We start from the raw sequence: 25699 nt of genomic DNA on the forward strand, positions 1-25699 counted from the left end.
AGACCCTTGGGACGTACACTTACACTTAGGACACTTAGCAATAGCAATAGCACTTACATTTATATACCGCTTTATAGCCGGAGCTCTCTAAGCGGTTTACAATGATTTTAGCATATTGCCCCCAACATTCTGGGTACTCATTTTACCGACCTCGGAAGGATGGAAGGCTGAGTCAACCTTGAGCCCCTGGTCAGGATCGAACTTGTAACCTTCTGGTTACAGGGCGGCAGTTTTACCACTGTGCCACCAGGGGCTCTTTGCACTTTGCCTGCAGAAAGTCGCAGCTTCCGTCCCTGGCAGCTCCAAGCAGGGCAGGGAAAGAGCCTGGTGGTGTTTTTGGTGAATCCATTCCTTGATCCAGGCCAGCTTTTGAATGGGCCTTTAGTTACTTGTATTCCAGTCCTGGAGTAGAGGCGGGGGGGCTCACAAACAGCCAGCAGCAAGAGCATGTAAAAGCCCTCTGCACTTGCCTCTCTATACATAATATCTGTTTCATTAAACTATGAACATTCCTGACTCCACTCCACTGCCTTGTCCTTGCATACCACAGCTCTTTCCCTTGGACTCTATAATACCTGTCTGAAACCCTGGAGCAGTCCCTGGAGCAATTTTACAAATGTTTGTAAAAAGTAGGTGAGATGTTAAGTGCTCTATTAGTCCCATTTCCATCTTTATGATCTTTTAAAAATTAGTCCATCTGCCTTGGGACTGCGGTGCAGGCAGGGAAGTTCAACCCTTTCCTCTGTTGGAGGGGAGAAGTTTAGTCCACTCCAGCTGTGGCAGAGCAAGCGTGTGTGGGAAGAGCAAGCCCTTTAAAGAGTATCTTGAGATGGATGTTTAAGGTTCAAAGGCAAGTATGGTTTTGGGGGGAAGTTACATCCTTGGATAGAAAAACCTGTGTACCTGAGCTTTCTGTATTCATAGTGCAGAGAGGGACCCCTGAAAATACCTGACATAAGAACAGCCCTGCTGGATCAGGCCCAAGCATATATAGTCCAACATCCTGTTTCACACAGTGGCCCACCAGATGCCTCTGGGGAGCCCTCAGGCAAGAAGTGAGGGCATAACCCCTCTCTTGCTGTTGCTCCCCTACAACTGGTACCGAGAGGCATAGTGTCTCTGAGGCTAGAGGTGGCCCACAGCCACCAGACCAGCCATTGATAGACTGTCTTCCATGAATTTGTCCAAGCCCTTTTTGAAGCCATCCCAGCTGGTGGCAATCACCACATCCTGTGGCAAGGAATTTCATAGATTAATTATGCGCTGTGTGAAAAAGTACTTGCCCTTGTCGGCAGGCGCGGAGCCAGCCGAGTGGTGGCCCACGTCCAGCCCCGCTCGGCAGGTCCTTCCAATATGCCCATGCGTGTGACGTCCAGGCCATGCCCCTTTGTCATGTGCCTTGTTATATGCAAGGGGGCGTGGCCTGGGCTGCTGAGAGCCCAAACGAGCTCTCAGCTCGTCATTTGAGGCAGGGTCGGCTGCCTAATAGGACATTTCCCCCTTTCTCTTCCTCCAGAGATGGAGAGGAAGGGAAAAACGTTCTATGGGGCAGTCGGAGCTGCCTGAAATAATTGGCGAAGTGTTCGCCAGGGCTCTCAGCAGTCCTGGCATGGGAGGGGGGAGTTTGCTCTGGGCTCCTATGGAGCCCGAGCCACGGGGCGGGGCTCTCTCGGTGGCCTTTCCCCATTGGCAGCCTGGGTTCTTTGAACCCTTTCGCCCAATGGTGGCTCCGCCCCTGATTGCCGTTCCTAAATTTCCCAACCTTCAGTTTCATGGGATGACCCCTGGTTCTAGTGTTGTGAACAAAGGAGAAAACTTTATCTCTGTCCATTCTCTCCACTCCATGCATAATTTTATACACCTCAATCATGTCTCCCCTTAGTCACCTATTTTCTAAGGAAAAGAGCCCCAGATGTTGTCGCTTAGCTTCGTAAGGAAGGTGCTCCAGGCCCCTGATCATCTTGCTTGCCCTCTGCTGCAAGGGGCAAGAAGGAGAAAGAGAGGGACCCCTGAGAATATCAGTCTACCATTTAGAGAAAGCCAAAGCAGAGGGAGAGATGAGGGGAGATACAGAGGAAGACCCTTCCTCATTCTCTCTACTCTGAATGCCCCTAGTTGTCACTAGGATAGAAGGAGCAAGCAGAGGATGCAACTGGAGCGGTGACTCCAATATCCCCTATACTATTCTCCTGCTTTGTGGTCTCAGTCTTAAAAAAACCCAAAAAGATAAGAAATATGGTACCATATTTAATGTCACATTTAGTCTAGCCCTTTGAGGTTTCCTTTGTTGTTGTTGTTTTTAAAGATGAAGGATGAAATGTGTTTGTGTAGCCCTTGCTAACTAGATAAAGTGGCACCTTTTAAAGTGGCAGCTCTCTTGTATTGATCAGGGGGAGAGCAACGGTCTCTATTGTAGCCAGCATGGAGTCCCTCCTAGTAGCTATTGCTGGTGTCTCTTTTGTGCTTGTGAGTCCCTTTGTGCTTGTGAGTCCCTTCTCTTCTCTTTTGTGTTATAAAAGCTGTGTTGAGAAGACACTATTCTATTGCTGCTGAAAAGCGGGAAGTGAATAATTCTAAATAAATAAATAATGAATAAATGAGTTGCCCCTCAGGCAAAGGTCATCCTTGTTGTCATCCTTGCTCATTTAGCCCCTGATAATTGAGCAAAGAGGCACCTTTTAAAAGTGGTAATTGAGCCCTGATAATTGAGCAAAGAGGCACCTTTTTAAAGTGGTGGCTCTCTTTTACGTAGCAGGAGGAGAACAATGGTCCCTGTTTATCGCAGCACAGTATCCTTGCTGTTGCTGGTGTCTTCCTTGTGATGCTCTTTGGATTGTGAGGCTCTGTGGGACAGCGAGCCAACTTCTGTTTGCTTTGTCAGCTGCTTTGTAAACTTCTCTGTTATTAAAAAGTGCTATGTAAATATTGTTAATAACAAAAACAGGCTAGGCTATTCCCCCCACCCCGTCTTTGTGGTTTGTTGTCCATCCTAAATGCACTTGCCACAAATTGACCACTTGCAAACTAAAGTTTCCCAAAGCTGCTGATGGTTGTTTGACTTCATCGTCAAAATGGTTTCCACATCCTTCTCCTCCCACATGAAGTGGAGGCAATTGGAGAAATGGTGTCTTCATAAATGAACTATTATTCAGCCTTATTCAGTAAAAGGCATGGAAATAAACTTAAGAGAGAGAGAGAGAGAGAGAGAGAGAGAGAGAGAGAGTGAAGTGTGTTGTGTTGAGTAGGACTATGTGGTCAAAGTATCACCATCTCCTAAAGAAGGAATGCTTTAATCCAACCTACAATTTTGAATTCTCCTTCTGTGCTGGAAATTGAACCAACTCTAATGCCTCCAACAGTGAGCTCTTCATGCCGCTGGTGTTTTTAAAGGTCAAGAGATCTTTGAGATTTTCAGATCCTTGCCTCTTTTCCTTCTCCAGCTGACCTAATTTCCTCTCCACTTGACTGGCAGACTCAACAAAGAGGAAGAGTAATTTCCTTTCCAGTCATTTATGGCTTCATTTCGCTTCATCACCGAAAGTGGTCTTGTGATGGAAAAAGCTGGATGATTCTGCCCTTGGAATTTTCCACCACCAATTCTAATGCCTTCTGAGCTTATGCCAAGGCAGGTGCTGGGTCACGGTCTTAGCTGTGTTGCACACTCCCCAAATCCTGAAGTGGTGATTAAGTTCCAGGAGCCCAGCACTACTTGGGACTTGGTGTCTTAACTTCTTATGGAGAAGAGACTGTTGGAGAATTATGGGTTTAAAAACAAACAAACACCTTATGCTTTATTTTCAAATACACAAGTGAAACAACAGCACGCACACTTCTGTAAAATAGTCTCATTACTTCACATAATACCCCCAGAGAGAAAGACTATCATCAAGGTGCTTCTGCTTTCTCTCTCTGCTTCTGTCTCTCTAGTCCAATTAAGACATAATGTTGTAGTGTTGTAGCACCTTGAGGATAGTCTCTCTCTCTCTGGGGGTATTATGTGAGGTAATGAGACTATTTTACAGAAGTGTGCGTGCTATTGTGTCTGTACAACTGCAGTCACTTTGGGACAGGGGGAGGGGGGGACAAATGTCTCCGGGCCACATGGGTATGTATATGTGGAGGGGCACCAGGGGACACCTCCCCCACAACGTGCCCCCACTTCTGCCGGGGGCTGGCACTTCTGTCTCCATCAGCACACCAATGCAGGGGGCATTGCTGGTGACATGAACAGATGTTTGGCTCATCCAGCCAGCGAGGGAGAGGAAAGAAGCACCCAGCTGGTCTGGTGAAGAAAGTGTTCACCAGCTGGATGGGCCACATGTCTATGCCTGGTGCTGGCAACACCCCCTGTGTCAGCATGCTGAAGCTGGCAGAAGGGGCATGGCTGGTGCAAGGTAGTATGCCCTGTGGTGGCAGGGATATGTGTGCCCCCGCCCCCATCCTGTCCTAGGGCCACCACACCTTCTTACATCTCTGTGCACACGTACATTTTTATTTGGTTGGTTGGTTGGTTGGTTTTGTCAAATTTGTACACCGCCCCAAACTTTCATCTCTGGGTGGTTAACAACAACATAAAGCAAGTTAAAACATACACAAAAATCTCAAAACAATTTAGGCAATCTAAAAATTAAAAACAGTTTAAAACTTAAAATTTTAAAAGCTGAAAAAGCTTGGGGCGAAGAGGTGGGTTTTCAAGGGCTTTAAAAAAAAATGGTCAGAGATGGGGAGGATCATATTTCAGAAGGAAGCGCATTCCACAGTTTTGGGGCAGCAACCGAGAAGGCCTGTCCCTGTGTGGCTACCAACCGAGCTGGCGGTTACTGGAGATGGACCTCTCCAGATAACCTCAGTGGGCGGTGGGGCTCATAATGAAGAAGACATTCTCTTAAATACCCAGGGCCTAAGCCATAGGTTATAACCAGCACTTTGTATTTTGCCCGGAAACGTATCGGCAGCCAGTGTAGTTCTTTCAACAAAGGGGTGATGTGGTCTCTCCGATCCTTCATGAATGATTATACCTGCATTTATTTATTTATTTAAAATGTCTCTACCCTGCCCCACCAGTACGCTACTACTCAGGGCAGCTTACAACATTAATAAAATATAGAACAATAAAAAATAAAACAAAATTAAAAGACCAGACTAAAACCACATTTAAAAGTCACACATTTTAAAGGTTTCAAATTGAAAGTTATAAATGAAAGGCTAAAGACTAAGAAACTAAGAAGGAAAGTTAACCTAGCTATAGAGCCTCAAATCTGTGGTACAAACCCTATTCACATATTATGTTCAACACTGGTACAACTCATGTACAGTGTACACAGAGTGTACAGCCAGAAAAGTAAATCAAGTACAGCCAAAAAGTAATCTCTGGCCCCAGACGGCGGCCCCTTCAGCTCCAGCTCCATTGGGTGACCGTGTTCACGGAACATGGGTTGTCCAGGGGTAGTTTCCCTGAGGAGAATGGAGATATCAAGTTGTGGGACATTTGGGGGAGCCTAAGGTCATCGTTTTGGAGTCCAAAGAATTTCCTGTATTCCACTGAATGTTGTTATGTTTGTGTTTTTAAAAGAAAGAAATATCACATTGGAAGGGCAGACACAGGCATTTCCGTTGCACTGTGCACAGTGGCGGCTGATGAGGGTGGCGCTGGCAAGTGGGGGATGGGCAAGAGCTACCTTTTAGAAGTTATTCCTGGAGATCCCACCAGCACCTGCAAGTCGATGTGAGCAGCGGCGGCGGCAGCCTGCCCGGCATCCCGCGTGGTGGCTGCCACAGGTCCAGCACTCACTGCCTAAGACTACGGATATCTGCAGAAGTGTGTGGAAAGAGAGTGAAATCACGCTTTCAAAAGTTACTGCCTGGAAACAGGCTCCTTTCTTGTAGCAATACTGAGTCTCATGCTAGTGAACAATGCAATGATTGTGGTCTCATTTGTGAGTCAAATGTGACTGTGACAGGGGCGTAGCAAGGTTGGAGTGGGCCCAGAGAGAAGATTTTTAAAATGCCTCCCCCCCCACCACCGAAGCTCAGCTCATGAAGTAAAGAAATCTTAGAGGCTGAATAGTGGTAACAAAAAGCGCGCGTGCACACACACGCACACACACACACACACACACACACACCTATATATCTCCTATGTGTCACAATAGAACATCATCCTAAATTATATTTTTAAAGGTTTTATAAATGTGGACGATGCAAGTCATTTAATGGTACTAGAGAAAGACATGCTGTTCTGGTAGCTCCAGGTCTTAACACTCACATCAGTTTCGGAGGATGAATACAACGGAAGGAAGCACGGGCGGGTGCGTGGCTGGGGGAGTCAGTCATGTGACTTGCCTCTGGAGGGCCCCCCAAGGCAGTGGGCCCCCAGACAACTGTCTCCCCTTGCCCTATTATAGTTACGCCCCTAGACAGTGACTCACCTCTGTCCTCTTAACTACGTTCATTGCCAGGGGGTTAAGAGTTTCATTCTTCTCCAAGTGACGTCTGGGCAGGTATCTCACAGATCCCTGATTAAAGACATTGCAGAAATAGTTGCACTTCATGTTTCTAAATCATCTACATGTGTTGATGTTCCCAAACATGCATGAGTTTCATTTTAACCTTACTCTTGGCAGGACAACCCGTCCTTATGAGAAGGTTGTGAAAACTGCCAGCCTGAAGAGTTTTAAATAACTCTTGACAAAGGTTTGAATTGGCTGTTGATGCCTGGTGGAATCAAATGATATAGCTGTTTAATGAATGCTTACTGTGTGTGTGTGTGTGTGTACGTGTACATATGTGTGTGGGTGCTTTCATCTTAATTAAGGTTTTCCAGGCAAATTCCTGTGAATAGCAGCAGAACAAGCCCTAACGGTGCATATCCAGAAGATTCCTGTGGTCTCATTCATACATTAGAACTCTGATGGAAGGGGAGGAGACAGCGTCATGAGCACGTAAGCATGATGAGCCATGGGGACACTCATCCCTGTACTCCATCTCCCATGTTTCATCTTGGGGCTATGCGTAGCTGAGAATTTTCCACATCTGCTGTACAGATAGGTGGGTGGATCTGTGGTGTACGACTCTTGCATACACTGAATGAACCTGTAATAACATCTATGCAGAATGGAATGAAGATGGTTTAGAGAGATGGTTTAGATCTGCCTGTTTTGGACAGGGTTACACTCCCCCTGAAAGATCAGGCACATAGCTCGGGAATGCTCCTCGACCCAAAGCTCTCCCTGGTTTCCCAGGTTGAGGCAGTGGCCAGGAGCGCTTTTTATCGGCTTCGGCTTCGGCTTCAGCCACGTCCATTTCTGGAGGTAAATGACGTTAAAACAGTGGTACATTTGTTGGTAGGCTTCAGGCTTGATTACTGTAATGTGCTCTACATGGGGCTGCCTTTGTACATAATCTGGAAACTACAATTGGTAAAGAATGTGGCAGCCAGATTGGTCTCTGGGACAACTCGAAGGGACCACATAACACCAGTTTTAAGGGAACTACACTGGCTGCCAATATATTCCTGGGTGAAATACAAAGTGCTGGTTATTACCTATAAAGCCCTCAACGGCTTGGGTTCAGGGTATTTAAGAGAGTGCATCCTTTGTCAAGAACCCTGCCACCTGTTACGATCTTCTGGAGAGGTCCGGTTATGGTTACCACCAGCTTTTTGGGTGGCAACCTAGGACCAGGCTTTCTCGGTGGCTGCCCCAGGGCTTTGGAATATGCTCCCTGCTGAAATAAGAGCATCTCCTTCTGTTTGTTTTCAGGAAGACCCTCAGGACTCACCTATTCTCACAGGCTTTTAATTAGAATTATTTTTTTAAAAATGGTTTTGTTTTGTGCTGCTGCTTTTATTTCTGTTTTATGCTACTGTTTTAATTGTTTCATGTATTTTAATCTGTGTTGATTTTTAAATATTATTTTACATTTTGTACACTGCCTAGAGATACACATATCAGGTGGTATAAAAATATGATGGATGAATGAATGAATGCAGAAGCAATTAACATAGAAAGCTGCCTAACATAGAAAGCTGCCAGAGTGCCATTCTGTTGAATCTGTTGGTCCATCTGTCTTAGTAGTGTCAACACTGACTGGCAGCAACCCTCTGGGATTCCAAAGCCACCACTGTCAGGATTCTTTCTGGAAACTTCTGCATGCAAAGCATACTCTACACCCCCAATGGGAGGCCATCATTCTGAAGACCAGCGCGCGCACACACACACACACACACACACACACACATCTCTGGTTGCAGTGGTCTTTGCAAGGGGTGTGCACAAAACTGGAAAACCCGGTTCGGTTTGAGTAGAACCAGACAAACCGAACTGCAGAAGGGGTCTCCTTATGTCCCCCTGTCAGCCTTCCCCCAGTCATTTTTGGACCCTATTGGGTCGGTTTTGGCCATTCTTTGCAGTGGCAGTGGTCATTTTGGAGGCTGCTGTACATGCCCACTGGCCGGGCCATGCAGATGGCCAGTGGGCATGCGTGGCTGCCTCCAAAATTGCCGCCATCACTTGCCCGTAGAGCCCTATACACACACACACACACACACACCACAATGGGGAGGCCCGCCCGAGATATGGCAATGCCTGAGGTGAAGTGCCAAATGCTGTGTTGTCCCATGACCCTCGTGGTGGTCGGCTCCCTTTCAGAGTTGACCTCTGCAAGCTTTGAAAGTGGCATGGATGGAGGTGGGAAGGTTGCCAGCAGCCTTCTCTTCTCTCCTTGTGCTTCTTGCAACCTCTGCAAGGGGTGTGAAAGGAGGCATTCCTTGCAATGCTTGTAATGGGCACTGAACAGATCACTTCTGAAGAGCTGCTCTGATGGCAGCAGCGGGGCATGGGGCATGTTGCTGCCCTGCTGGTACCTCAGTAATTTGCTACCTGGAGTTGTCTCACATTGCCTCTTGAAAGGGCTGCCCCTGTGCCAAACACACACACAGCCATGGTGGTCCATTAGCAAACATGGAAAATCCACAAGATATGAACAACTTGATCATGATCAACTAGAACACGACAAAGTTGTGAGTAAGCTTTTTAGTTCTCCAAACCTCAGGCTGGATTTTCAGCAGCAATTGTTACAGCTATATAAATAAAGCTACATAAACAAAGTTGAGATGTTATATGAAACCAGAAGAACATGTTCCTGGAATTCAGTGTAGTGGGGGTGGTGGTGGGAGACTGCATGACCCCGCAAAACACAGTGGTCCACATAGGATGCAACACAACATTTCTGTTGTGAGCTTGCAAGCGCAAAGTTGCGTAACTACACAAATTGTGCAAAGCACATTTACACAATAATGATTGCATTATAGGGATGTGCACGAAGTTTCTTTGGCACCGGTGGGGGTAGTCCTTTAAGGGCGGGGGAGGGTGCACTCACCCCTCCCGCCGCATATCCCCCACCGGTGCTCCATTACTTTTAAGCCAATCGGGGCGGCAGCATTCCTCCCTGCTGCCCTGTTTTTGTCGTCGGCTGGAAGTGGCCAGAAGAAGTAACCGCGTGTTCGCCCGTGGTGCGCGTGCACCCACATGGCAGACGGGCGCATGCACCCCCGCAACGGGCGCACACGCGCTTGCTTCTTCCGGCCACTTCCGGCCAATGACAAAAATGGGGCGGAAGGGAGGAATGCTGCCGCCCCGAAGGGCTTAAAATTAACAGAGCACCGGCGGGGGATATGCGCCGGGAGGGCTGAGTGCACCCTCCCCCGCCCTTAAAGGACTACCCCGCTGGTGCCGAAGCACCGAAACGGCCCCTAGAGCCGAAATGTTTCGGAGGCCCTCATAATGGCCTCCGAAACGTTTTGGGCACAAGCCTATTGCATTATTTACAATGGGAGTACTCTTGTGTAAATGCATTTTGCACGATTTTGTAGTTGTGCAATTGTGCTCGCAACCTTGTTGCATTGCATAGAATGTGGCCTGCTGGCTGACATCCTGACTAACATTAGAAATAGCCATCGAACATGCTAGCTATTGCAAAGGGTGCATCCAGATTGTACATCCTTTTAACAGTGAGTCATCTCACTGAAAGTGAAGGCATTTGCTGACAGACAAATGAATGAAGCAGTAGCAGGCATTTGGTGATGCAATAGAAATGCATGTGCTACTCTGGGTGCCCGTGTTCCGCGCATGTTGCACCATGGAACAAGTGGGGCTTCTTGCAGAGCACCCCCCCTTCCCCCTGCAGCCCTCTGTCATCACGCAAACGTGTCATAGAGGGCTGTGACATGTTTCTGTGGTGACAGAGGCCTTTGGTAGAAGAGGCAGTGCTCCTCAAGAAGTCCCCACTCATTCCCACATGTGCAGTCCCCACATGTGCAGAATGCCGGGGTATCATTTTGTATTTCGAAAGGTGTTATTTATGTGTGTTTATAGTTGTATGCATAGGTGCTCTTACCCCGGGACTTTGGGGCCAAAGTCCAGGGCCTCCACAGCCCCTGCCCCCCCCAATCCTCTGTAGTCGGTTCTGGGTGATGGTGTCGCCTGGCAGAGCATGATGATGCTGAATTTGCAGGGGAGCAGGGCCTCCAAAGGCCTTTAGGTCCAGGCTCCAAAATTACCTAGGGGCGCTTCTGGTTGTATGTATGTGTATGAGGTTGATTGGTAGCAGCAGTGGTAGTGAGACCCCTGCAGGAAGGTCAGAGAAAGCCTGATTGGGATGCAGGAGAGAAGACAGTTAGTGAGAGAGGAAAAAGTTAGAAATCAGTTAGAGGACAGTTGGTTAGACAGCTAAGAGAAGGTGAGCTGGAGACTTGGAGGAAAAAAGGCATACTGTTCAGGGTTGACTTCTCCTAGGAAGAGAGAAGCAGGGCTTAATTAGAGGGAAGGGTTAAATCTGCTCTGATTCAGAAAGCCAATACCTGTGTAAAGACTAATAGTCTGTAGAAAGGTGGCAGGTCAGAAACATAATAAGCAAGCAAGGCTCTCCAACTCCAAGGTAAAGAAAGAAAATAAGGAAAGAACCACAATTGTTCATTATATGAAAAACACGAACACTATTATAAGTTGCAAATTAAGATTTTTGACAACATCCTGAAACGAATAAGCTTTTTTACATTGAAACCTTGTGTAGTGATCAGCCACCCCTCCCTTAAAGAGTTAGCCAGAAGTGAATCCTGTCCTGACTGACAGACTGGTGAACTCCAGTGATCAGCCAATGAGCACACCAGATGGGTGGGACCTAGAGAGCCTTTGGGAGGAAGGAGAGGTTCTTTGTTAGAAGAAGCAAGCTGGGGGTGAGAGAACATGTGGCCATGAGAACTGGCTGCAGAAAAAGGTCTCTGCAGGTCCTGGGAAACCAGGAGGACAGGAAGTCTGTATTCTCAACCAGGGTTTTGGTGAGCTCAAGGCAAAGGAAGCCGGGGCTTTGGCTTCAGGAAGTTTTGTCTAGGGAAAGTTTGTTTAGTCAGATTTTGCGTTAGACTTTCAGTTTCTTTTGTGTGTGCTTTGTATATCCCTGATACTGGTTTATTATTGTTTACCTGTAATGTAACTAAACTAAGAAACACTTCGCCTGCCCTGCCAGGGCATTGTAAAAGACTCTGTAAGCTTTTGCGGTGCTTTTGTATTTTCCTACATACCTATTCCTTGCAAATGGGCAACCACAATTATTAAAGTGTGCCACCCCAACTTCATCCGGGGTACTTTTTGAAGTATTCTAATGAAATGATTATTTTAATGAAAGGCGGTATATAAATTTAACAATAAATATAAATAAATAAATATTCTTGTAACCGACTGTGTATTTCTACCTGTAACTAAAAGCTGAGAGAGCCTCAGACAGCAGCAGTCTGTAGCATTTGAATAAAACTGTGCTCTTTTTTTGTTCTTTTCTTTTACACGCCTTGCCGAGTGGGGTTTTTAACTCAGGAGAAAGAGGGGCTGGATGGGGGACTTACTCTGGTACAATTACATCCTCAGACGTTCAACAACTACCAGTTTTCTCACCACATGTAGGCTTGCACGTGGACGATTTTTTTACTTTTCTAATAGCAAAATAAAGAGAATTTTCCCTGGGAATTCCACCCCAAGCCCAGGGAAGTTCCAGCTCTGTAATTGGGGTGGGGGGGGGGCGGTGGCGGCGGCAGCGGTGGCAGCCATTTTTGAACCTACTAGAAATACAGAAGAGTTTTAGGAGGAGCCTTTGCAAGAAAGCTCAGCAGAGATGATTCAGCATTTCTTTCCCTCACGTGAGCTTGCTCTCAGACAAAGTCTATAATCCACTACACCTTGTAACTATCACACTTTTAAGAACTTGTGCTAAAACAATAACACTTGTTATGTTACAATGATCAAGGAACAAGAACATTTTATTTCCTCATCTATGTCACCAGAAGAAATACCCATGCCATTACACAAACCAGAGTGGAGAGAAGGTGATTTTTGTTCTTAGTTCCTGCCAAAAGAGATCTGAAGGGTGGCAGCAAAGATACCCTGGACTAGGGAGATCCTCACATCTGGCACTTGGAATGGTATGTGTGTGCCCACTGCATTTCCATAATGCTTGCTACTGCAAGCAGTTTGTTAGTTGGTATGCCAGCCAGTGACTTCACTTTCACAGAGGCCTCACCATTAAAATTATGTACATCTGGATTCACCTTTTGCAATACCAAAGATCATTCAGGCAGACAGTTCCTGTCATCCTGGTCTTTGTCCTTCCCCTGAATTTTCTACCTTTAACAGGTTTAAAAACAACAACACTTTTTATTATATTTTAAAAATCTGATTGTGATCACATCTGTATCTTAAGAAATCTCCACTTACACAGACCTCTGATTGAGATTTCCCACTCCCAAACTCACACATTCAGTTTCTACAGACACCTGCAAGTTCTTTTTTACTCAATGGAAAAGGGAGAGTTGTTTTCGCTATGAAAAATGGCACTAGCTCCTCAGGGGAAAAGATGACATTTTCTCCTCAGGAAACACGCACACACTTTTCCCCTGCTAGTGAAGCTCTTGCTGTGAGAGGCCTTTTGCCAGAAGATGTTCCAGAATGCACATTATCCTTGCAAAAATCCCAAATGGCAAAACTTTGCTCCACGTCTGTTTTGGGAACACATCGCTTCCAAGGGGAGGTGACTCTTAGACACGGAACATGAATATATCTTTGGAATTGCAGATAAAAGGGGAAATAATTCATGTAGCCTATTTTTAACTGGATATCTTGGTATCCTACAAGCCCTATGTGATTTACCTGAATTATGGATAAAACAGAATGTATTTACTCCCAGTCAAAATTTACTTATGTAGTAAAGGCAACATGCATAATGGTTGAATTGACATGCTCAGGCACAAAGCTTTGTCTCATGATAATTTTCATGCGCATGAGCATTCCTAAAATCTGGAGCTTCATTTGCGTCAGGGGCCATCAGCTCCAATATTTGTGCCTGGGTTCAACCTGGAAGGTGTGAATGCATTCCAGGAGGATAGTAGCCCAATTCATACATTTTGCTCAACATCTATACAATCTAGCCCTGATCAGAGGTTACATTCAAGACTTGTTTGAGTGTACAGTGTATACAGGTACAGATCTGTACACAGGTACAGTGATTCATATGCAAATGAATCATGCAAAGTCCCTGCTTGGTCTGAACAGAGTGTGTATTTGTGCTGGGAAGGAAGATGGAAGCCTACAGAAGCATGCAGAGGGTGAGTAAACCTGTGCTTGGAACTTGTACAAAACCTCTCATACCATGTGGCTTATTGCCCTCTGGAAGGACTCCAAATATTTGGAGGATCTCACTCAGCAGCTTTAAGCAGATGTCGAAAAGTATAGGGGACAAGATGTAGCCCTACACAACACCATAGCATAAGCTCCATGGAGCAAAGGAGTATGACAATCACATCTGCAAAAACAGCACCGGCTGGTGGGAAGGCAGAGTTGAATAACCATTTTCTTCCAATGCTACATTGTAGTTTGAGTGTGATATCCTCACTAAGGAGCATAATGTGAAAGGAAAATATCTGCCTTCTCCCCACAACAAATAAGTAATGACTGTGCATTTCTTGCTTAAAGGAAATATTGCCTGGAAAGACTTTGAGGGGCATGAATTCTGGATTTGTTTCCTGGCTCTGGTAACAGTGACCATGTTTCTTGGTATGCTTGCCTGTGAATCTTTGGGAAATACACTCTAGGGTTCTGTCTTAATGAAATTCAGGTGTAGAGAGACATAATATTTTAAGTACCATTTGAAAACATACTCTTTGTTTTGTACATCGTCCCAGAAACAATGAATGATATACAAATTTGTAAAACAAGCAAGCCAGCCAAGAGCGTAGGTGGGTGGCGGCCCTGTGTGCAGCCGCCACCGTGGCCCCGTGGCCCCGCCCCCTGCATCTGACATCAGATGCATAGGCTCGGCTAGCCACGCCCCTGCATCTGAATTCAGATGTGGGGGGACGTGGTCTCCCTCCCAAACAGGGCCGTGAGTGACTCTCCCTGCCTTAAAGGGATGGAGAGCCTTAAAGGCAAGAAGAGCCATTTCCGGCTGCACTGCCAATGTAGTGCAGGCCAATCTCTCTCTCCTAAATGGGGCCGCACTGCCCCGTTTGGGAGGGAGAGTGTTCGGCCCCGCTGCATTGGCAGCGAGACCCGGAGCGGCTCTCCCTGCCTTTGAAGCAGGGAGAGTCACTTTGGCCGTGCTGCCAGTGCAGCATGGCCCATGCTGCCCCATTTGGGACCAAAATAACTCCCTTACATCTGATGTCAGATGTGGGGGGCATGGCCGGGGCCACACTCATGGCCCCTGATTGGTGGCGGAAGGGGTTCTTTGAACCCGTTCGCCCAATGGTGGCTCCACCCCTGAAGCAAGCTAGCAAATTTCTAGATCTGCACATTTTCAGCATGGTTCAGTTTGAATCGAGAAAAAGCTGCCAATTGGTAAACACCCATGCCACTCCACCATACCCAATTCCTGCAACAGTTTGCTAATTTTTTAAAAAATGTATGTGGATTTCTTTTAATGCATGAGGAGGAGCCAACTGATGGTTGGATTGGCATTTGATGGAAATATACATTTATGAGGCAAACTGCAAAGCCAGAATTACACCAAAGGTGAAAAACCTGCTGTGAGGACAATAATAACCATTGCTGGCAAGTTGCATGTTTCCCCCCGCCATCTTGTTTTTGTGAGGAGTGAGACATTGGCTGACATGATGAAGAAAATTACTCAAAGCAATCCTCTTGAACTTAAAAGGAGTCCTCTTGAACTTTAATTTAAATGGGAGTAGCCACCTAATGGCTACAGCAGGGAAATAACTTGCCTAGGGAGCAAGAGATTGCCAGTTTGAATCCCTGCTGGAAACACCTATATTGCGCAGCAGTGATATAGGAAGGTGCTGAAAGGCATCATCTCATACTGCGCGGGAGATGGCAATGGTAAACCCCTCCTGTATTCTACCAAAACAACCACAAGGCTCTGTGGTCGCCAGGAGTCCACACCGATTTGACGGCACAACTTTATTTTATGATGAGGAGTAATTTTCCTCTTCAGCTGATGTCATTTTGTATACTCACAGGCTTACATACAGCACAGCACCCCACCAATTCAAGAGCCAATCCATTATTCCCAATGGGAGGCTCATCACTACAGCAATGATGCTATATTTAGTAGTGGCAGAACCTATACGAGCTCATCAGTAGAGTGGATGCAGTTTGGAAAGGCACAGAATAAGTGTGTGCACACCCCACTCTTGGATCATTGGGGTACAGCGTAAGCCACTGCATTTAAGAATGTTTGCTGAGATCGTAAATAAAAGTCAGGCTGAATCCCTCCTCCCTTCCTATGATTCCTTTGTGCTACACCTTTTAAGGTGTGAGATATGTGTGTTGTTAGAACTGATAGGGAACAGTGACCATAGTGCTATCAAATTCAACAAATATGCAAGTTGCCAAGGAAGTCAGTCATAAACACATCTGGCTTCAGAAGAGGAAACTTCTCAAAACTATGGGGACTGGTGAAAGAGAAACTGAAAGGGGAAGTCAAGAAGGTCAAACCTCTTGAGAACACAGAGTTTATTTAAAATCTCAATTATACAAGACCAGCTAGAATGTATACCACAAAAAAGGGAAGGACTAGCACAAAGTCCAAGGGGAAGGCAGCATGACAAACAAGTAGAATCTAGGAAGCTGTAAAAGGCAAGAAGACTTCCTTTAGAAAATGGAATTTCTGCCAAAATTAGGATCACAAAAAGGAACACAAATTCTGCCAAAAGAAATGTAAGGCAACAATAAGGGATATGAAAAAGGAATGTGAGGCGTGTATGGCTAAACATGTGAAGATGAACAATAAAACCTTCTTTTAAATACATCAGAAGCAGGAAACCCATCAGGGAGGTGGTTGGATTGTTAGATTTATTTCTTTATTTTCTTTATTTTACATATTTTTATATCACCCAAAACTTACGTCTCTGGGCGGTTTACAACAAGATAAAACATTAAAACATTAGTTAAAAACAAAAACAAGAAATTTAAAACACAACGATTTAAACAATGGTTAAGCAATATTCTAAAACAATATTAAAAACAATCAAAACAGTATCAGTTAAAAGCCTGGGTGAACAGATGCGTCTTTAAAGACTTTTTAAAAATTGACAGACATGGGGAGGCTCTTATTTCACTAAGGAATGCATTCCAAAGCCTCAGGGCAGCCACGGAGAAGGCCCGTCCCTGAGTAGCCACCAGACGAGCAGGTGGCAAATGGAGACAGACTTCTCCTGATTATCTCAATGGGCAGTGGGGTTCATGATGAAGAATACATTCTCTTAAATACCCAGGGCCCAAGCTGTTTAGGGGTTTATAGGTTATGACCCACACCTTGTATTTTGCCCGGAAACATATCGGCAGCCACTGTAACTCCTTCAATACAGAAGTAATATGGTCTCTCCTAGATGACCCAGAGACCAGCCTGGCTGCTGCATTCTGGAACAACTGTAGTTTCCAGACTACATACAAGGGCAGCCCCACATAGAGCGCATTGCAGTAATCCAGTCTGGAGGTTACCAGCAGATGTACCTCTGGTTTGAGGTCATCTAACTCAAGAAATGCACACAGCTGGCGTATCAGCTGAAGCTGATAGAAGGCACCTCTGGCTATTGCCTCAACCTGGGACACCAGGGAGAGACTTGGATTCAGAAGCACCCCCACACTGCGTACCTGTTCCTTCTGGGGAAGTGTGACCCCATCCAGAACAGGTAGATCAAAATTGTCTCTCGAGTTTCAACCCCGCACAATGAGTACCTCTGTCTTATCTGGATTCAGCCTCAGTTTGTTATCCCTCATCCAGCCCATTACCAACTCCAGACAGGCATTTAGGGAGGTTATGCCCTCTCCCGATGATGCTGACATGGAGAAATCGATTTGGGTGTCATCAGCATACTGATAACACCCTGCACCAAATCTCCTGATGATCTCTCCCAGCGGTTTCATGTAGATGTTAAACAACATCGGAGACAATACGGAGCCCTGAGGGACACCATACAAAAGTTCAGATTTTGAAGATCAACAGTCTCCAAGGGACACCATTTGGAACCTGCCTGAGAGGTAGGAGTGTAACCACTGCAGAGCAGTGCCTCTCATTCCCAACCCCCTCCAGAAGGATACTATGGTCGATAGTATCGAAAGCTACTAAGAGATCCAAAAGAACCAACAGAGTCACACTTCCTCTGTCAATTCCCAGTTGGAGATCATCCATCAGGCCGACCAAGGCAGTCTCCACCCCACAGCCAGCCTGGAAGCCAGTTTGAAATGGGTCTAGATAATCTGTTTCCTCCAAGACTGTCTGGAGCTGGGAGGCCACCACCCTCTAAACTAGATGACAAGGGAGTGATAGAGATGCTTAAGGAGCATATGAGATTACAAAGAAGCTGAATGAATTATTTGCATCTGCCTTCACTACAGAATATATACATCAGACACCCATGCCTGAACTGATCTTCTTGGGGGAAGGAGAGAGATAGAACATCTGAAGAACTAAGGTAAATAGAGGTGACAAGAGATTGAGCCCTTTCTTATGATCCATGAGAAGGGCTTGAAGGAGCAAGGGGAGGAAGCCTTGAAAAGCTTACCTCCACAGCAGACGTTCCTCTCCTCATTGCTGAGCAGGCGGATCACCTGCCCAGACAATTGCTCGGGTCTGCCGGCAGCAGGGATGTTTGGGGGCTGGGAGGCCCCCAGAAATATTAATAAAAAATAGTAATAAACTTTATTTGTTAGCCACCCCCAGGCACGGAGCCTGACCACCAGCGGCCTGTGTGCAGCAGCCCCTCACCCCACCCCGGCATCTGTTGTGAGATGCGGAAGGCATGGTCTGGCTCCCGAATGGAGCCACAAGTCTCCATTTGGGAGATGGAGTCCAACTCCCGAAGGGACCGCGTGGCCCCTTCGGGTGCTAAATGAAGCAGCCAGGAGCACCTCTTCCCTGGGAAGAACCGCTCCTGGCCGCACTGCAGAACTGCTCCTGGCCACACTGCTCCTGGCCGCACTCCTTTTTAGGCAGGGAAGAGCCGCTCCTGGCCATGCCACAAATGCAGCACCGGCCATTTAACTCCTGAAGGGGCAGTTCCCTCAGGAGCTACTTAGGCTAGCGCTGCATTTGCAGTACAGCCAGGAGCAGCTCTTCCCTGCCTAAAAGTGCAGCCCCTTCAGGAGCTACTTAGGCTAGCACTGCATTTGTAGCGCAGCCAGGAGCGGCTCTTCCCTGCCTAAAAGACAGGGAAGAGCCGCTCCTGGCCGCGCCGTGAATGTAACAGCAATTTAACTCCAGAACGGGGGCCACGTGGCCCCTGCTCCGGAGCGAAACCAGCACTCCCCCGTCTGACGTCAGACACAGTGGATGTGTCGGAGCTGTGAAGCGCGGCCCCTGATTGGGCCCAGCCCAGGTTCTTTGAACCCGTTTGCCCAATGGTAGCTCTGCCCCTGGCACCCCATAACAAATTATTCCCCGGAACTCCCATAACGCACCATGCGAGTGCACACTGCATTATGGGGAGGTTTCTGATGCCGGCCGGGAGGCTGCTGGTGTGTGGGTGCTGTGCAGAGCCACGCAGCACTGATACACAATAAGTTAGTCTGGGTTAATGGCGCATTTGCACCCTTAACCCTGGCTAACATCTGGGGCTCCCTTGCAGCTCCTGGCGGTTCTCACAAGCAGGCAAAAAAACCCAGGCTGGGCTTCCCTAGCCTGGTTTTGCCTGCCTATGAGCACAGCCTCATTATGTTCTAGGGGGTCTAATAAAAATTATAAGTGAATAAATCACACGATCTGGAAGGCATCCACATAGAAATTCCTAAAGAACTCAAATGGGGAATTGTTCACCTTGTAACAAATATATGTAAGTTGACTCTAAAATTGGGCCCTGTTCCAGAGAACTGGAAGGTAGACAATGCATTTTTTAAAAAGTGTACGGGGTGGGGAAGGGATCAAGGAAATTACAAGCCAGTTACTTTAATGTCTGTTTCAAGTAATTTCCTGGAAAGCATAATTAGGGCTAGATTATGCGTGACTGAACCGAGTGTGAACTCTGAGTCTTGGAGTCTGAATAGACACCAAGCAGGGTCTTCAGGTGATTACAGCTGTGTAAAATGTTTGTCTAAACAACTGAATTAGGTCAGGATTGAGAGGGCAATTTTAGGTTTGCCTAAAAGCATGGCTGTATCCAGTGACATTTTCAAAAAGGTTTTTTCAGGTTGAAAATAAGGGATGTGTGAATCGATTTGGGTACAAAAACTACTTATACCCAAATCTACCTGTTCTGGGTGATTTGTGGACAAAACAAATTGCCCCTTTCTAGCTGGCTAGATTCGGGTACAAAACAAATCGCCTAGTTTTTGGACCTGAAAAATTCGTAGATTCAGACCCCTATTTGTAGTGATCTCTTTTGCTGTCTCCATTTTGTGTCAGGAAATTATTCTGAAAATCCCCTGCTCCCAAGCTTTAGATTGGTGACTTACAGTGTACATGATTGGCTGGCGACCCCCCCGCCCCCGCCGTTTCCAGATCAGCTCATTTCCATTCAAATCTTGTGTTGCCAGGGGTGACTGACCCCACATTGGCTAGGGGAAGGGTCAAAGAAGGGACAAGGGTGGGGGTGATTGAAGGAGGGATTTTCAAATGTACTTAAGGAGGGAGGCAGCCACCATTCTGCCTTCCTGCCTTGTAGGAAGAGAGAGAGAGAGAGCCAGAGGAGCTTTGCTTTGCCTCGCCTGCCTGCTGCCTAGAGGGGATTCTCTGCTTTTTGTTCCTGATTTCCTGATTGAGGAAAAGAGAAGAGAATTTTTTTCCCACCCCCTTCCTGCTGCTGAGAGAATCACTGCCTGTGCCTGCTGTCTGTGCAAATCAATGTGGGTACAAAATGATTTGTACCCAAATCTACCTTTTTCAGGAGTTGTGAAGAAAACAAATCGCCCCTGTGCTAGCTGGCCAGATTCAGACCCCAAACAAATCGGAGGTGATTCGATTCAGGTACAAATCAAATTGAAAAAAATCAATTTGTGCACATCCCTATTAAAAATCTTACAAGGCAGTTAACACTATTGTCAGTGGCTACTAACATTAAGTGCAGCATTACAGAGCTGTAATGTAATGTTGATGGCTACTGCCATTTCCCCCATTGGTGACAAAGGGGGAAACGATGTAGCCCTGCTTGCACAACTGCCCATTCCTAATAGCACTGGGGCTGCCTTCTGATTTTACAGCAGCCCCAGGACACAGCATTACAGCTTCATAACTCTGCACATCATGTCAGTCACTAATACTTGAAATGCCTGTTATATGCCTGCCAACTGATTAAAGCTTCCTGGAGATTCCCCCTGCCCCCAGGATCTTTTCCACTGTTTTTCACAATAACAAGCTGTTCAAATCTCCAGGATTGATTTCAATCGTCACTTGAAGAGTGCTGCAGATTTCTGGAGACTCCAGGCCAACATGCCAATCCGATCCTATGCATGAGAAGATTGCACTTCTGAATTATTAAGTCCAGTGAGTTGTGCCAGTTTCCTTGGAAATCATTTTTTTATATCAGGAGGTGGGGTAGACGCTCACAGTTAATCAGTGAGTGCTCTCTGGCTTTAATTACACTTTCCCAGCTGACAGACTGCTTTTGGATGCTATTAAAACGAACACAAGCACTATATAGAAATGCTTCCAAAGTCAGCTATAACTTCAAATGCCTCAGCCAAACTAACAAACAAGCCTTAATTTTTTCCTTCCTTTCTTATTTGACTTTTCCCCTCTCTAAGCGAAAGTAGTCTGTGATGCCATCTTTGCTGGCTTTCTTTCTTTTCTTTTTTAAAAAGCAATTTGGCTTTTCTGTACAAATTTCATTTTGATGTGATTGATTAACTCACAGTGGAAGTCTGTTAACTAGGACTAATATATTTAAAGTCATTCCGCTACTTCATTTCTATCCTTCTCTCACTCTGTCAGCCACAACTATTTGAGAGATGGAAGAAAGCTAAATAAAAAGAGACCTGAACAGGAGTGCAGGAACATAGGAAGCTGCCACATACCAAGTCAGACCACTGGTCCAGCTCGCTCAGTATGGTCTCTACACTGACAATACGCAAATGCTCTGCCACCCACTGAGCTATGGTTCTGTCCCCAAGCTTCTGCTTTAAGAAGATGAATGAAACATCTGATGGCTGATAACAGACACACACACTTGCCAAGTGAAGTTAAGCCCACGGTCGGTCAAGCTTCCTGGAGGATTTTTGTTGGGTTTCACCCAGACTCTGACCTGGAGGAGGCTCTGTTGGGGGAACAGCAGGAGACATCCCTGATCCCAACATTCCTCCAAGTCCCTCAGACCCAGAGCAACCACAGCCAATTGCCCCTTGGAAGAGCCTTGAAGTATTCGGAACCCAGTGCCCCCAGTAAGACTTTTGTCCCATCCTTAGGACCCCCTCCATTTCCCCCAAGTCCAGCAGCAACACCATACCAGAGTTTAACTCCAGCTCTGAAGGTGGAGCTTGCACCTGGTTGATCATGGCTTCCTCCTGATTGGCCTACTCAGGGGGACGGGGAGGGCAGCTCAGACATAACTTAGGAAGCTGCCTTATATGGAGTTAGAAACCATTGGTCTATTTGGCTCATTGACTAGACTGACTGGCAGTGGCTTCTCTAAGGTTTCACCTGGTGCCAGCCATAATGTTTTTCAAACATCATTTGCCCAGGCTTTTATTAGCTGCTATGGGCTTTTAACCTGTTTAATATGTTCTTAGGTGGTGCTGTATTTTATTTCTTATGTTCCTAGGTGGTGCTGTATTTTATTTGTTTTGCTGTATATTTTAATATTGCATATTTATTGTTGTATTGTTTATATTGTATTTTTATTGTATAAAATATCTTATATTGAATTTTTATTATTGTAAATACAAACAATTAGATTGCTGTTTTATGTTGTAATTTTTATTGTTGCTGAGATAATTTTCTAAAGGGCAGGTTAGAAATTTCCTAAATAAATAATTAAAATGAATGAATAACCTCATTTCCTTCTTTAAAATAAAAAAACCCTTCAAATTATTGTTATGATGCTCAATCTATCATATTTTTATACTGCCTGATATGTAAATCTCTAGGTGGTGTACAAATCCCAACCTTAAAAATCACAGGTTAAACATACATAAAACACGATTTAAAAAATATAAAACAAATTATTAAAATTATTAAAATTCTAATTAAAAGCTTGCGAGAACAGGAAAGTCTTGAGGGGCTTCCTGAAAACAGACAGAGAAGAAGATGCTCTTATTTCGTCAAGGAGCATATTCCAAAGCCCTGTGGCAGCCACAGAGAAAGCCTGGTCCTGAGTCACCACCAGACGAGCTGGTGGCAACCATAACTGGACCTCTCCAGAAGATCATAAAAGGTGGGAGGGTTCGTGACAAAGGAGGTGCTCTCTTAAATAGCCTGGTCCCAAGCTTTACATGTAGAACATGATTTTTGATGCAGGGATGATTTTAAGCAAACTTTTCCAGTTCCATATTGAGGCCAATCTCACGATCCGTGAGACCCGCTTTCGCTGAAACTGCGGGGAGGGCGGGCTAAGTCTGCTCTCCCCGCAGATGACCAGGCAGGGAGCCCTGGGCGGCGGGATCGGCCACCCACACAATTGCCGGCTCTGTGATGGAGCCAGCGGGGGCTGGGGGGAGCAGGGGCTGCGCGGCCCCCGGAAGCCCCAGTATGCCTTGCACGAGCGTGCAGGGCATACTGGGGAGACCCCCGAACTGGGAGGTGGCTTTTCACCTCTCGGTCGGGAGTCTACTCATATGTAGCCACGGCGCTGTGGCATGCCACAGCTACTCACAAGCAGATAGCCCGGGCTAAGGGGCAGGCTACTTGAGCGGGTTAGCCACTCAAGAACCACAGGGCTCGCTTGTGAGCCCGGTGGTTCTTACGATTAACAAAAATTGGGCTATGCTCTCCTAGCCCGATTTTTGTTAATCATGAGAATAGCCCAGAGGCGTAACTAGGGAAAACGGCGCCCGGGGCAAGCACTGAAATGGCACCGCCCCCCCGCCCCCCCAACATACTACATTATACTTAGGTTTTTCCTCACAAGCAACAACCCTGTGGAGTTGGCCTGTATCTCAAACAACAGAATTATGATGCAATGATGATACACACTACATTATACTTAGGTTTTTCCTCACCATTAGTAATTCCCATTAGTAAAGCCCATTAGTAATTCTGCATTTGCGTATCTCTTTTTTAAAAAGAAATGTCTAATTGAACTCCAAATTGACAATTTTTTACCCATTCTGGTCCACCTCATGCCATTCTTTTTAATCCATGTACTAATTGTAATTCCATTAAAACAGATATAATTTTATTAGTATTCACAGTTCATCAAGCTAGCAATAATAGCTGTTATTGTTGAGTTTAGAGAAAAATAAAAACTGCAAAACAATTTGTTTACTCCAATGTTTAACACAACTTGTAAATAAAACTTCCATGGCTAAATGTGGGTTTGTAAATCTAAGATTAAATACATGCTTCCATCAATATGTATACACACCATACACAACATGAAGGTGCACACCACACATTCAGAGACTACCACAGGATTTAAAAACCAACCATATAACATAATCCTTGAAGACAGAAATACATATATCCATTTTGGGGTTAAATATAGAGGCTATTTAGAATTCACCAAAAACAAATTCAAGCATTCACAGAGGAAATAAAATATTTCTAACTCAGAGAACCATATATTCCTTAGGACCTTTAAAAAAAAAATCCCCATAAACATATACTGATCTGCTCACCTCTGCCCACTTAGCAAAATGTTGTTCTGTAATGAAAAGCCAGTGTCCAGGTTAGAGTTGCCAGCACTGACCGAAGGGATTCTTGGGGATCCGATTTTTTCACTCACACTATCCCCCACCCCAACATTATTTACCACAATATTAAGCCACTAAAATCGCCAGGATTCCTTTCAATAGTCACCTCTGAGGTTGATGCCGATTCTTGGGGAGACCACTGCCAACTGAACTCCTCTCCCTTCCTCTTCCACCTCCGACCTCCCTGATTGTGCCCACAAGACACAAATGGCGCAGAGAGGCGGAGGATTCTGGTCCTCCTGCTAACGCCGGCGAAGTTGCGCCTAAGGTCCATCTTGTTTGGGAACAGTTGGGCGCCTAGGTAAATGTAGCCGTAGCCGGCAGATTCCAAGGGAATTGGGCCGTGCCATGCCAGCGGCAGAGAAACCCCTCTGGAGCGCCCACCGGCTCGGGAAAATGCATGGCCCTTTATTTGGGGTAGGGAGGCGCCACAGGGCTGCGGAGCTGGGGCTTTGGCGGCGCGCTGCAGCTGCGGTGAATGTGCCTTTGGTGGAGGGCGGTTAGCCATTAGCCGAGCTCCATAGCGGTGAATTGTGGGATGCCTGAGAAGCAAGCAGCCACCACGTGTGTGCAGCAGCACTAGTGAGCAACAATGCATGAAAGGTGCCCGCCGCGGTGCCCGCCACCCACCAAGCCAGCCAGCAGCCAGGCCAGCCCAGCAAAGCAATGGGGGGAGCGCGTGTGCAGAAGGGACCGCTGGCGCTCGTGGGGGAGGGGGCGCCGACGCTGCTGAGCCGGAGAACTTTGTATTGAAATTTTTTTTTTCAAAAAAATGTTTTTTTAAAAAAATTGGATCGGCGGGGGTCATGGCGGCGCCCCCCACGTGACCCAAAAAGATGGTGCCCAGGGCACATGCCCCCCTGCCCCCCTATCGTTACGCCTCTGGAATAGCCCCATTATGGTTCTTACTTGTGGTACTCTGAGGGCCCATGGGTGGCTAAAAAGTGAAATTAAAATGTAATGACTAAATAAGTTGCCCTAGGTACATTCTGAGTTAGTAAGAAGCCTGTGGGAAGACCGGTCCAGTTCCATGTTAGAAGCAACCAATTTAAATCAGGTGCAACACTAGAGGCTTGCAGATTTGATGAAAACAGTGTGAGTCAGGAGATGATTGTTCTTAACTAGTTATTTGTTGTAAACTGCCCAGAGACTTGCATTTTGAGTGGTATACAAATATGTTAAATATCCTGGACTTTGGAATGTGCTCCCTGATGAAATAAGGGCCTCCCCATCTCTGGCAACTTTTAAAAAGGTGCTGAAGACACATTTATTCACCCAGGCTTTTAATTAGATTTATGGTTTAGATTTTTAATGCTGGTTTTAAATGATTTTAATGGTTTAATTGATTTAGTTTTGATTTT

General features: G+C 46.1%; 1 long non-coding RNA gene across 1 annotated transcript; it reads right to left on the bottom strand.

Moving 5' to 3' along the window:
- Positions 1–3274: 3274 nt before the first annotated feature.
- Positions 3275–24812, bottom strand: LOC128352114 (uncharacterized). The gene is made up of 4 exons (XR_008320212.1): positions 24445–24812; positions 6429–6515; positions 5679–5810; positions 3275–3746 (listed from the first exon to the last, which is right to left on the bottom strand). It is a non-coding gene; the product is annotated as an uncharacterized LOC128352114 (long non-coding RNA).
- Between the last annotated feature and the right edge of the window lie 887 nt (positions 24813–25699).

The sequence above is a fragment of the Hemicordylus capensis genome, chromosome 1 (genome assembly GCF_027244095.1).
Source record: "Hemicordylus capensis ecotype Gifberg chromosome 1, rHemCap1.1.pri, whole genome shotgun sequence".
Lineage (NCBI taxonomy): Eukaryota > Metazoa > Chordata > Lepidosauria > Squamata > Cordylidae > Hemicordylus > Hemicordylus capensis.